This window comes from Phocoena phocoena, chromosome 21, assembly GCF_963924675.1.
Source record: "Phocoena phocoena chromosome 21, mPhoPho1.1, whole genome shotgun sequence".
NCBI classification, from domain to species: domain Eukaryota; kingdom Metazoa; phylum Chordata; class Mammalia; order Artiodactyla; family Phocoenidae; genus Phocoena; species Phocoena phocoena.
In genome coordinates, this window is record NC_089239.1 from 18,313,365 (window position 1) to 18,328,350 (window position 14,986).

Sequence of the window (14,986 nt, forward strand, 5' to 3'; positions counted from 1 at the left end):
TTCAGACACATACTGATGAATCGTAACACATCCTCCAGTATGTTTCATACCTATTCTTTCCATTCTGCTTGACTGTCACTGCTCCCTGCCGTTCAAGTCCCTACCACGTCATACAGTCTTGCTACAAAGCTTCCTCTCTCTCCTTGCACACTTCAGGGTTTCCTCCTCTTTAATTCATTTTCAGACAACATTCTCAAGCATCATTTTTATCTGGAAACACCTATGATTACTAAAACACTCCCCCTGGCTTTCAGAGCCTCCAAGGATTTACTCCCAACAAACATATTCAAACTTACTTCCCACTGGCCCATTAGCATTGACAGGAAAATCCAACTTTAACCAGTCCTGTACCTTTAGTAACAATGCCCTTGTCAGCAACCATCAGGACAGTGACAAGCCCCCAAGTACCATGGCTAGGGTCCCCTCACTCCCAGGGAATGTCCTCCTTGCCTGGCCCCCACTGCATCCCACTCATCCAAATTTGACCTTCAGGACCTGACTCAACTCCATGGAAAATTTATTTCCTTTAGTTTTATTTAGTTTATGATCATTTTTGTTGTTTACTTTTGCCAGAAGACCTATGGCCTTGGAAGACAAAGCTTACCATCTTTAATCTTTAAAAGCTTGTCTATTATGGTAAAGTGATAAGGGACAGTTAGTGACTGTATTGGAGTATGTATTATAAATTCTTAAAACTTTATTTTCCTGATGCCTCAACATCCCCACAGACAGGTTGTGTGCAGCACCCCCTCAGGGTACTAGGTGTCCCAGTATGATGAGTGTGGCCTCCCGCCGCAAGTTCCCCTTCTTTCCCTCCCCATCCCCCCACTGTGACCTAGTGACATTCAAATGCATCTATAGTACTGCACCCTGACCCCCAATAAAGGCACCTTCCACGGGCCCTCCCTCTCCCTCAGCTCCCCACCTGCCCTTGGTTGAGTTTACCCTTTGGAGCTTCTCCCATATGGTCTTTTGTGTGGTATGTCTTGCCTCCCAATTTAGGACCTGTGCGTACAATACATCTCTCTCACTTCCCTATGTCTCTCCACCTCTCCATGGCGTTATTTCATGTCCATACCAGAATGACCATCACAAGAACCTCATTTTTAATTCTTACAATGCAGTATATATAAATCATACCCCAGTAGAAATGTATACATGTTAAAGTTTGTTCCTTTAGTCACTAATTTTGCCAACTACAGTTTTCATTTGTCTACACATGTTGATGCTGACAATAAATTTGCCAATATAGAGTCCTCCACACAGATAATAGAACATTAGTGATGACTTCATACCATCAGCAACACACAGTGGTACATTAGCTGCCAGACTGTTAAATTATTGCTGCTCTCAATAAGCTTACTTCTAGAAAGAATACTACAATATAGATGCTCGTTAAAATTTTGTTGAATAATTGCTTCCGTGTATGCAGGCATGAGTGAAAAAATTACAAAACATGTTACAGGTCACAGGAATGTTATATTTAGAGAATGAGTGACTTTTTACTGAAAAATGTTTTTAATTTATATATTTAATTTAAAATATATTTAATTTAAGAAAAGCATATACCCATGACTCAATGTCTATTTTGTATTTTTGACACTTAAATATTAGGTACTGTGTACCAGATGCTATTTGAAGAACATAAAAATGACAGTGTAATCCTCATAATAACCTCATGTCCATTTTATGGATGAGAAAGCAGAGGCACAACAAAGTCTCATAATCGGTTAAGTGGCTGAGCTAGGATTCAAACCCAGACAGTCTGGCTCCAAACTCTGTGCTCTTAGTGACTATGCAATGTTGCCACTCTGAGATTTTATTTTTAAAATAAAATATGCAATATCACCCAAGGTTTAATACACCCTCTTTACAAAAGGTAAGTAATGCATGTTTCTGACCATCCATGCCATGGGTTTTTGAAAGTCTTACGACTCAAATAGAAAATTTTATTGAGTGTTCTGCAAGTGAAAATGTTCTGAGAGCTTATTCGGCAGCCTGGCCCTGTTAAAGAATTTGAGAATTCTCTTAATTCCCGTCAACATGAGATAATGCATCAAAGAGAAACCACTTTCAGCTTACACAATTAAGCAAGTGCTACCAAAAAGTCCTCTGAGCCTTATTTGTATTCATATCACACAACTGGTATGCATATCGGGCATCTGCAAAACAATTTTACCCAAGAAGACGCATTTCACCTGATGGTACCAAATAGCGATATCTGAAGTTAGTGCTTCAAACCAGGAAATGTTCCATACTTTTATCACAAATACAGAAAAAAATAATTATTTAAAGTCACTTCTATCCAATTTACGAGCATGATGTTTGTTAATTAAACGTGACCTTGGATTTGCACAGAAAATGTGCAATACTCAGAGATGGCCATTTGCTGTCTCTGTCCATGCTCTGTGACCGGCGTATGTAGTTCACGGTCACAGACTCCTGCAGTTCCCATCCACATTCCTGACTGGCTTAGGTAGCAAAACTATCTGTTATGTCTAGCAACCATCTCCATCCCATCCCACGCTTCCTTGTTAACCCAACTCCAATTTTGTTGAGATGGCAACATTCTCAGGGCAGGGGTACAGCTCCAGGGAATGAATCATGATTGCTCCCAGCCCTGCATGGTTCTACCTCCCCTCCCCAGATGCTTGTCAGAGAGTGGTTTACACACAGGCATGCTATCCACTTCTGAGCAGTGAGATGAAGTCTGCTGGGACCTTCTGGTACAAAATTTCTCGCCTGGAGAAAAGAAAGATGCAGAGCCCTGACACCACTGAGTATTAAATCAGCCCTGGAAGTACCTGTCTCCGGACTTCTTTTTATGTGAAATTATAAGGATCTACTACCAAAATGGCATTTAATACGCTCTTCTATCACTTGCAGTCCAAAGTACCTTCATTTACAGACCTTACTTGATTTGCTTTCCAACCTGCAAGGCCATTGTCCTAAATATGCGCATCTACTGTACCTTAACCTTTACATTAATAGAATTTCTCCTCATAGATACCCGATTCTTTTCGGTTTCTTTCATATGTAAATTATATTGATTTAAATGAAAATATAATAATTAGAAGATAAAATATATGTCTGGAAAATTTTTGATGTCTAAATTGCAATGGTGATCACCACCACTGATTAAGATGGATTAAACTGTCCCTGACAGCAAGAAATCTAGCCAACGTTCTGATTACGCACATTCAGTTTGCATAAATATTCAGAAAAAAGGTCGTATTTTTGTCGAGCACTTGCATGAATCCCTGTGAGCACACAATTTTCCTTCTCTGAATTCTGAAGCATGCTTACCACCTACGGATACTGAGGAAACTGACAAATAGCTTCTGACAAATAGGCAACTATCCTATAGCAACAGGACACTGGGAAACATATACTGCACCAGATAGCATTTTATATTGAAGAAAATACACTAACTTTTCACATTAGGTCAAGTTTATATCATATTCAGAGAAAAGCTTCCCTCTTCCTTTTTCTTTTATAATACCCTTGTAACAACCTCAATCAGAAATCCAAGGGGAAATTAAACGATATGCAGTAACAATCTTAAATTAGAAAATTGTTCCCTGGCTGGACCTCTTCCTGAGTTTGCTAAGACTGTGTACTTCAATTTGAAGAGACAACAATGGTCACAGAAGACGTGCAGGATACTATAATGGGCCCACGTTTTGGAGACAAACATCAGGAAGGAGAAGCAAGGTTATTCAAACATGAAATAAATATTGTCAGAATGTATTTCAGTGAGGAAACTACTGTATATTAAAGTCGTGGGATAACACACTTTGGATTCCAAATAGATGAAAAAGTGTTGCCTAAAATCCACAAAGCATGATTTTAAAAAAACAATATTGAAAGGAAGATTGGTTCCTGAAGGAGAAAACCACTTTGCAACCAACAGACTCATTGTGCTGGATGGCAGGAACCAGGCAGCAGTGACCAGAGACTCAAACAGAACTTAACTGGAGCAAACATTACCAGGTGGGACGAAAGCCACCCTTTGTCATGTCAGTATACAACTTCAGAAACTCAAAATATAACTCTCCAACAGAGACTTAATAAAAACTGAAAGACTAAGATTGAGCCCTTAGGTCTTGTATACCATTTATGTTACTGTCAGGGTAAGTCCCACACATAGATACGAAAAACATTAAACATTCATGAACATCTTTCCGTCAACTGCCCACTTCCTCAAGACTTCATTTCTATCTTGAACAGATGGCAAGCTATCAGTGTGTTCTTTATGACCAGAACATAAACACTGTCTGATTAAATCATTCTGAAGCCAATTAAAAACTCAACATTTACTCTGAGTAAAACATATCTACAATAAGAGAGCAAACATGGGGAAATTCAGTCCATTTATTGCCCCATCTCCTGAGAAAAATGTGACATAGTACAATGTATTAATAGAAGAAATAATTTATCTCAGTTTAGCTATCTGTTTCCACCTGAGCTCTCAAATGAAATTGGCCAGAGATGTTAGAATTCCTTTCTCAAATATGCATTGGAATTCCCCAATGATAAAGCCAACACACACATACACACAGGCTAATTTAAAATCTTGATTCCCACTACAGAAAGCAAATAAATAAAGCAGATGCTACTCCAGCAAGAGTCTGGGTTCGGCTTATCTTGTAGCCACTTGTAGCTCAAATATTGAAAACTCCAGGCACTATCAGGCACCTGAAAACTATCAGGCACTATAACACATTGACTACCTTACATTACTTCATTGACTCTTTATAATAACCTATGAGGAAGGAGCTAATTATTATACCATTTGACAGATTAAGAAACCGTATCTTCGTGTGATTAAGCAGCTTGCCCAAGATCACACAGTTAGTATGTGAAAGAGCTGTGCTTTGTACCCATGAGTTTTGATTCCAGAAGACATGCTTCAAACTCTATGCCCTCTTTAAGAGAGTAAGTTTTTCTAAGCCCTTTTAGAGAATTAAAATTAATAGATGAAGCTCTTTAAATCTAAGTATTGCTAGAACAAATTATTTTCATGCATGGCATACAAACAACTGAAATATTAATCATAAATCATTCTTATTTCTTCATTAAAGCATTAAGAGAACGTCTTTCTACTCCAAATTACTATGTATACTTAAAAGAAATAAAATGACTTTATAAATATTATATAATTCAGATTAGATAAAAAGATGGATTTTAAATATTCATACTTTAGATTTTTCATATATACTATAAAATATGAATTTTAAGTAGTACAAATGTTACATTAAAATGTAAATGAGTATCTAATATATCTGATACTCATCACCAGAAGAGCATATATTATTGATACTTGACATGACCTAACTATAAACAATTCTAGGCGCTTAAGAAAGAATTTATAGGCATGGCCCCAACTGGGACACATCACTACAGTGTTAAAACTGGAGAAGGCACAGGGAAACTGAGGTAAGTTGGTCCCCCTAATTCTGAAAGAGTATCAGGTACCAAAGAAAGCCACTGTCCAGGAAAGACACAAATATCTCAGAAAAGATCCTTATGTGATTAAATGCTAGAAAGATGTATATGGAATTATATACTTTCTTGTGAAATTGGGCAATTATAATTTCTTCTGCTTAATCAGGCCCAAATTTTCCCTACAGCTGGAGAATAACTTTAAAAAAGAGTTTGAATGGTCAAATATGACAAAATTCCTCTGCTTAGCTTTGCTAGATCTGAGAGATAAAGCATCACCCAAAATTATCTTTACATGCAGCTGTAACTGACATATCCAATATTTACTACTTTAACACATATTTAATGTACATTCTGATTGGAGGATGTGTTCCAGAAATTCATGACATTATTGATGTTTGGCCAAAATTGTCTCACGATGGTCCAACTGAGGAAATGTCCTACCGTGCATAGCACCGTGCATAGCCAAAAAGGCTATGTTTATATTTTATTACTGATATTTAGTAGATGGTAGCAAAGATATTTCAATTAAGTTAAAATTGAATTTAAGATTGAATTTCACTATTTCATGGCCATGACAAATAAAACTAGGTTTAGACCCAGTCCCTTCATAAATTTGTCCCAGTGACAACAAATTAAACTAGGCAAATAAATTAACTGATTTAATTAAATTCATCACAACTAGAAGAAGAATAATTAAAAGTGCAAAAAGAAATTGCATTTTTAAAATACAGCATAGATCTTAGAAAATGATATTAAGTGAGAGACATTGTCCCAAAATATTACATACAGCATAATACCTTTCTAGAAAGTTAAAAACAAAAACCAAAAACAGAAACAACAACAAAGAAACATGCTTTTGAAGGGATACATATAAATGCAATGAAACCATATAAAAAGGAAAGAAAGAAAGAGTTACCAAAGAAATGGGAAAGAAGTAGGGACCATTTGTTTAGTTTAGGTTTGGTGTTCATAGTGCTTATTACATTATTTTACATAAAAATAAATAAATATATGAATGAGTGAAAGCAAGCCATACCTAGAAAATGAAGAGAGAGTGTCATGTAATAAGGGCTATAATATTCCCAATTCTGAGCACTTAAAGCTTCTTAAAATAATATGTAAACTTATCACCCTATTTAAATCCTCACTATTGGAGTCAGGGAGAACAGGTAGAAGATCCAGAGTAATCTTCCTATCCCCAGGGTTTTCTTCTCCATTTCAACCTACATAACTCTGATACATTCTCTCAGAACTTCAAAAGCTTCACATGTATCATCCACAGAATAACAACCAGGTCAAGAGCTCCTATAATGCTGACCAGGTCTTCCTTCTCCATCACTCAATGCTTCCTTCATTGACTACCTCCTTCCTGTTCATGCTAGTCCCTGGTCCTGGGTGCTTCCCTGTCATTCAGCATCTCCTCCTTCCTAAGTCCTACTTCCCTTTAAGGCCTGGCGCAAGGACCACCACATCCACAAATTGGCTGGTCTGAAATCTGTCTCCACTCTGTGCCCCGGAGCACAGTATATGTATCTTTATAATCGAATTTATCTATAGCATTCAATTTAATATTGCTAGTTTAGCATAATTTTATTGACTATTTACCACTATTAATGAGGCAATATACAAGTTTGGAAAAAATATAACCAGAGCATATACAATACCCTCAAAGATTTTATAATCTAGAATTATTTATATTCCTGCCTTACTTGATAATAGACAAGGCAGTATCAATAGATATCACCTTTGAATGTTTCCTAGCACTTAGGAAAGAATCACCATCCTAGGCAATGCTTGTCCTCTATTTCAGAAAAGAGGAGCTGAGTTTGCTGCTCTTCACTGAAAGCTGCTTTCCCAGCTGGCCAGAGATATTCCTGCATTTGTAGCTCTCTTTTTACATGTATTGCCAGAAATTCAAAATGTTAAAGGTCTTTGCACCTGTAATTTTTGTCTTCAACCATAGTTTTAAAAAAATGACTGTACCAGCTAAAAATACATATGTCCTAACTCCACTGCAGCTATAGGTGACCATGTGACATAGTTCTTAGCAATGAAACAGAAACAGAAATGTGCTGAGAGGAGCTTTCACAAATAGACTATTTTTCTAATCAAAAAAAAAGTGGACACCCACTTTCTTCTCCTTGTACTTCCCCTCTTTAAGTTACATGCCCATTACATACATAATATACATTATATACCCATTATATATTATATACCCATCAGAGAGAGAGAAATGATGCCCAGAGTTGGTACAGCCACTCTGTGACCATAAGAATAAAAGTCACCCTAGGGTTGGAGGTTGAGAAACTAGAAGCAGCCTTGGTCCCCAGTCACTTCCTTGACCAGCTATGTTGGCTCCGGACTGCTTAGCTCTAGACTTCTGGTCACATGAGAATGAAAGGCTCTATCTGGTTTGGCCATTGTGGTGTTTTCTTACCTCAGCCTAAAGCAGTTCTAACTGACATAACATCCCTGCTTACAAACAATAAGTAGGCTGAATTCACTTCCTGTTTAAAGAATGAATAATAAATGCAAAGAAGGTGTGAGGACCAGAAAATTTTTCTTTAACGTAAAAGAACATAGCTTTAAGAATGGATTCCTTTAAAAGATGCTTCAGGAAATGTGATTTTTAGAAACACTGTCTCTTTTCACAATACAATTCAAAGTATAGACCTTTGAAATAAGTGCTGAGAGATGAGAGGGTAAGACAAAGTACTGATATGAAAGAGGAATTTGGCTAGGAGATGAGTTGAAATGAAAAGGACATAAATTAAAAGTAAAATGGCAAAAGTAATATCTTCATGAGATTAGAATCACTCAAGATTAGATTCACTGAAGAACAAAGCCAACACTGGTGAAAATTGAATAGTGTGTAGAACAAATTTGAACAGCTGTCTCCAATATATAAGAAACTAACAGATTAAAATCATGAGAGAAGAAAAAGTAGATGTAGTTAATGGGAAAATTATGTGCCACATCACTTTTGTTCTTGAAGAAGAAGTCATTTGAACAAAAACTTAATAAATCTGAATTATAATAGGACTACATATTATAATATAATTATACATATTTAGTATAACAGTACAATATATTCCTATACAAAAGAATGGCTTGAGTCTAAAAATGAAAAAGTCTCAGTGATTAACAAGCAATATTAATAAAAATGAAAACCTGAATTGATACTGTTGAACTTCATGATTTCAAGGCTAAAGAAAATACATTATTTCTTAACTTAGCAGAAAAGTTATCTACAAAAGAAAAAAAAATCAGACTCCTCCCCATCAAAAAATAGCAGGAAGCAATGAGCCAACATCTGTAGAGTTCTAGGTGGTAACAATTATAACCCAATATATCCCTAGGTGGTAAAACTTATAGAGGTCTAGGTGGTAAAAATTATAACCCAATATATCCCTACATAAAATATTTCTTGTATGTGAAGATCAAAGAAATATATTATCAGATATACAAGAATTCAAATGTATGTCAATTATATTTTTGAATATGAAAAATTTAAACTTCAAATTTTAACCACCCGGAGGATTAATCAAAAGTGAAGGACTCCATAATGAAGACACTAAAAATACCTATCCTAAGAAAATAATAAAATACCAAATATATGCAGAAAATTTTCAGTATATACATGTTCATCACAGTATTATTTATAATAGGTAAAAAATGGAAACATCCGCATGGCCAGATATGCAAAATTGGTTAAATGGATTATAGTACCACAAATGACAGACTAAGACGCAGCCTTTTAAAACAACATACTCAAAAAATAGTGAAAAATATGAGCAATCATTGCAACATATTGATAAATGCAATAATTACGAAATGTATGTGCAGAATGAAAATAATTGTTTCAATAATATGTGCAGCTGGTTAGAAAAATATTAAAAGTAGAACAAAATTCTTACTCTGGTTTAAGATATGCAGATTTTTCTTCTTGAATTTTTTGTGTATTTTCTCTAATAAATGAAAAACAAATCATATTTTTAATCACCTGTCCCTTTCTTGCTTTGGGGTGAATTTATAGCAGTTTAGTTCTAGTGTCTTCCTTGTGGCTTTGGAAGCTTCTATCACTTTCAGTAATGTTTGGAGTTGAGATAAGAATTAATAACATCATATCACTTATTAGGTAAAATGACTATGTTCTGATCTGTTTTATTGCAACTGACAATTCATAAATCAAATTTGTCATTTTGCCTATGATGAGAAAATACTCGGCAATATATGTTCTAATAACTTGCTTTAAAAACTGTGAAACTCCAGAATCTGAGCATATGTTTTCAATACGCAGACCTATTCAGCAGTACTTTTTGTTTTCAGTAGGAAGCCATAAATATTTTGGAACTATAAGTTTGCCTCCAGCTTTTCCATTTATCCTATCACTCTGTCTTTCCATTTTTGCTAAATTTCACTTAGCTGATTGATACTTTTACATACTTAATATAGGTTGGTATTTAAAGAACATATAGTAGAATCCTAGATCTTTATTTAGTAAGCATTGCACTTTTCTATAGTAAACAAAGCTATAGGTTTAATTGAAGAGGAAAATGTCATTTCATTTTCTTTCAGCTATTTTCTAGAGTGAGAAAGATTTTCATGGTAAAGCTTAGCACAGTATTAGCCTTTGGCAGTAAACTAGGGAGATGAGGCTGTCAGTTCAAAGAAACACATAAATTTGAAAACACGGATTGTTGATGTTATTATCTGGAGGTTAGTTTATGGGCTCCTGGGTTCTTAACTCCCCCCAGACACACAGAAATTCACAGGGAGAGCCTCAAGCAGACCCAGGTAGCACTGATTCTCCGCCTCACCTTTGTTTCCCCATTTGCCATGGGGTCTGCACAGAAGTTGGTGAGAATTCCTCAACTAAACCCAAGATGAAGCATCCAGAGTGTGACATTCTAATTCCCGCTCTGCCCCTGGCTTACCAGTGATCTCAGATAAGGCACTTATCTGGTCTCTGCCTAAAGCCACCTGCAAAGTGAGAATAATATTTTGATCCCAACTCTCTAGGATGCTGTGATGGTTAACTGATAAATTATTTTGAAGCTAAGAAGAAACAAAGATATGCTTAGAGTTCTCAGTTTATTCAAATAAACTCCTTAAAATCCTAGCTGTCATGACTTCCTCAGGCCCAATTACCCTGCAAATAAGAGGAGGAAATAATTTGAGGAAGAAGGTTTTCAATAAGCAGAACCACATGTTAATTTTCAGATCAACAAATCCCTACTGGAACTTAACATAAAAAAGATTATTTTATCTTATCCATGGGTAAGCTTTCTTTCATTCTTTTATCAGATTTAACAATTCTTTTATTTTTATAAAATTTACCATGCTAATATTTGCACTACTTTGTGATTTTTCTGGTATCAACTTTTTGGCTGTAGTCACTTAAGCTTGAACGAGGCAGCAAATCAACTTCATGTATCTCTATAACCTTCTCTCAGCATCCTTCTTTTCTTTCAACGTAGCCACCCCATCAGTGGTTATACTGATGCAGCTTTTTAATCAATGGTTGTCCTTTTAAACAGGCCATATAATATGGAGAATGTATCTTCTCGAACATATTTTTCCTTTAGTTTCTTATAAAAGTATAGGCTTCCATAAATTACACGATTGAAATAGGACAGCAAATACTATATGCTGAAGAAGAATTAAATTACATAAACACAAAATCCAAATGCTGTATTTTTATTGACAGGCAGAACAGCATTGGGGGGAGGTCCTCAATTTCTTCCTCTGAAATTGGGGATAATAAGGATAGTTATTACAAAGACTAAAAGATCTAATCCTTTAAAATGATTACAACAAGGTCTGGCACATAATAAGTAATCAATACACATTATCAATTACTATTATTCTATTACAAAAATGTACAAATCCTAATCACACTGAAGTTCTGAATATCTAATAAATGAAATCTAATGTTACAGGTATTTTCAAATTCTACAGAGAACTACCGATGCAATATTTCTAAAATTCTTGTTTTAAAGATGGGATACTTAAAATTATGTACAAAATCAACGAATAATTTGATTATTTTTTTCAATGTTCTTTTTATGCAGCCATCATGATATAATGGAGATATAATGACCTGACCTCAAACACATTGTTCTCGCTTATTGGGAGTTTATATCTGAGTTTGCCTACCACTGAGCCTAGCATATAGTGAACACTCAATGCGTGCTACCTTTTATTATTTGCATTACTCCTAATATTTAAACAGATATCTCATAAACTGACTTGTAATATTAGCTAAGTGCTAAATACATACTCTAGATAAGTGGGTGAGATGACCTCTAGATAGTTGTTCAAGGAAGACTCTGTGGCAGAATTAAATCTGAGCTCCACCTAGGTAGAAGGGATTTTGTGCATTGTTGTGCTATTCCATACTATGCTGTATTATACTGTATACTATATGTGTACATCTGACATACATACTACAGTGAAGTAATCCATACAGCAATTATCTCAAGTCCTTCTCCCACACTTACTACTACATATGTTTTACATTAAGAAAAAAATACATAAAAACTAAAGACATAGGACTTCCCTGGTGGTGCAGTGGTTAAGAATCTGCCTGCCAATGCAGGGGACACGGGTTCAAACCCTGGTCCGGGAAGATTCCACATAACGCGGAGCAACTAAGCCTATGCGCCACAACTACTGAGCCTGTGTTCTAGAGCCTGCTAGCCACAACTACTGAGCCCATGCGCCACAACTACTGAGCCTGTGCTCTAGGGCCTGCAAACCACAACTACTGAAAAAAAACAAAAACTAAAGACATAATGATATACTCAAATTCTCAGCAATGAGAAAAAGACCAAAAACCAGCAAGCTAATAAATAGATTTTCTGTGAGCCCTACTAGAGAAAAAAGACAAAAATCTAGCATGCAGCCAAATGCCAACAAAGAGAAGACAACTCAACTGGCAACAGAAACCATGCACTTTCTATCACCCACTCTGTGTTCTCTTGTCTTGGTCTTCTGTGCTTTGACTTAAGAAAATGGAAAGAGCTACTCAGAAATGCTGACTGGTCACTCCCAAACCCAAATCTTCATTCCTGCCATCCCTGGATATCATCTTCTTGAACCCTGAACTTGTCTTATTCCATCTCAACACTGCCCAAGTGAAAACAAATTTCAACCCTTTCCAGACACTACCTACTACAGTTGGTACCATCCCTACCATAATATTTAAACGGTTAATATTTTTGTATACTTACTACTTTTAAAGCTTTGAAGAAGCATATAAATAAGAGCCATAATGTGGTTTTAAGAAAGCGCCATGGGAAGAATATGCCCTCTCAGAGGAAGCATCATCAGGTCCTCGATGGCAGCAGAACACAGACCAGAGGTGACTGTGGACTTATAATGCGGTGCCCAGGTATTTTTTTGGAGTGCAAGGGGAATGAGTTCCAAAGAAATATATGAAACAGCTTTCACCCTCAACCACCTTTCTATCAGAGACAAAATACTTTCACAAATTTAACAGAGCACAACACAAGATAAATGATGCGTGCTACATTTCTGAATTTCTAGAAGGCACGGCAGCCTTGTTTGGCTCTGGATCCCCTGTGTATAGCAATGGTTCTTCAATTGGCTCTTCAGTAAATGTTTGCGGAATGAATGAGTAAACAAGTCAGTAGAAGTGAGTGAGAGAAACGTTTCCTTTCAGCTATTCATTTCATTAAGGCTTCTTGAATCTCTACACTTAAAGCTCAGGGGCAGATCCTTTAGGGATGCAGAGATGGATTCCTTAAAAAAAAAAATGAACTCTACCTTCAGAACTTTATACCTGGTGATCCTAACCTCTAAATGAAGTAAAACTTTGCAGGGCCACAAAACTTTTAGTTTGTGAAAAAAGAGGGACAAAAACCAAGTACATCATTCAAGAGAGTAAGACTAACATGTCTCAGGTAAGATGGGGAAAGAGTCTAACAGAATTGAAACACATTACATAGGAGTCCTAAAAAGTGCCAGCCACATTAAATGCCAATGAAATAAAATGAGATGGAAACTAACTGCAAAAATACTCCCAAAAAATAAAGGTAAATATAGTATGTTTTTTTAAAAAAAAGATGAAGGGTCAACTCTGTAGAGGACAAACATTTTTATCTACATAAAATTAGAACTTTCCGTTTCAGAATGGCAGACTTATGTTGCTCTCTTCCTTTAGAGGACTTGTTAAAATAACAATAAGAGCATAACAAAGTTACAATCCATCAACAACAAAGAGAAAAGGTGGGAACCAGCAGTGAATGGGGTCTATCCAAAACGTTCCATAATAATGAAAGCATACCATGTGGGAGGAAGAAGGAAGCAAGGGGTCCTGAGATTCCTGATGAGTGTCCTGCTCATCAGGAGTCTCAGAACCACCTTCACACTGTGTGGTCTGACAGAGCATGGCAGTAAGAATCTGAGCATGAGGAGATGGGTTAAAGGTCTCTACGTGGGATTTTCAACCCATACCCACGTCTATCTATCGTACACAGGTTGCCAACAGCCAAACATGTACAGTCTAGAGCAAAATAAAAGGTCTTTGCTAGTAATAATATAATACTAGAATGAGTTGTCTGCTAGAGAACTAGCACAGCTAATAAAAGTTAAGCTCAGAGTAAGGTCCTCTGCATTCTGGCGTTTGGGATCCAGAATTAAGACTGGCTCCCCTTCTGCCCTCCTTAAAAAAAAGTCTTACATCCTACTACTAGCCCTGCCCATATACCCAGAACTCTCTGTCAGGCTTTCTATTAAGTTACCCTTTGATTTGGACAAAAATTAATCCTATTGTTTCAAGTACCACTGATAGGCTGGTATCTCTCAAATCTATATCGCAATACCTGTTTTATGATATTTTCAATTCCTGAAAAGCAAACAACTCTTACTCCATCATCCCTCAAACCTCCTTCCTGCTCTATTTCATCTTAGTAAATGGAACATCACCCAACCACTCAGTTGCTCAAGCCAGAAGCTGAGTCTTTGCTGATACTTCCCATTTCCTCTGTCCCTAAGCAAGTTCTGCCGAGTTTGACCCCAGCCGTTATCCTAAACCAGTCAGTCCCCTTTTACTTGCTTCACAGATACCACCGAAGTCCAAGCCAATCTCATCTTCTACCCAGATACTCCCACAATAGCCTTTTAATCTCCCTACCTCCACTCTTGGCTTTTGTTCCGATTTCCTGCCATGCATTCTCCATTGAGAAGCCAGAGTGAGCTCTTAAAAATGTAAATCACAACTTGTTATGTCCCTCCTAGAATCCACCCAAAGGACTCCTTTCTCACTCAGAATAAAATCCAAACCCATCACCAAGGCTGGAGGACCCCAGGTGACTTGGCCCTGCCAGCGTCCCTCACTTTATCTCATGTATACTCTCTCCCTTTTCCTCATTCTGCTGTAAACACTCTTTTCTTGAATTCATTAGTGATTTCTGAAGACTGCCCCAACCTCAGGACATTTATAATTGTTGTTCCCTCTGCCTGACATACCTTCCGCTGGATCTTCACACAGAGAGCCAGCATTTTTTCTTTC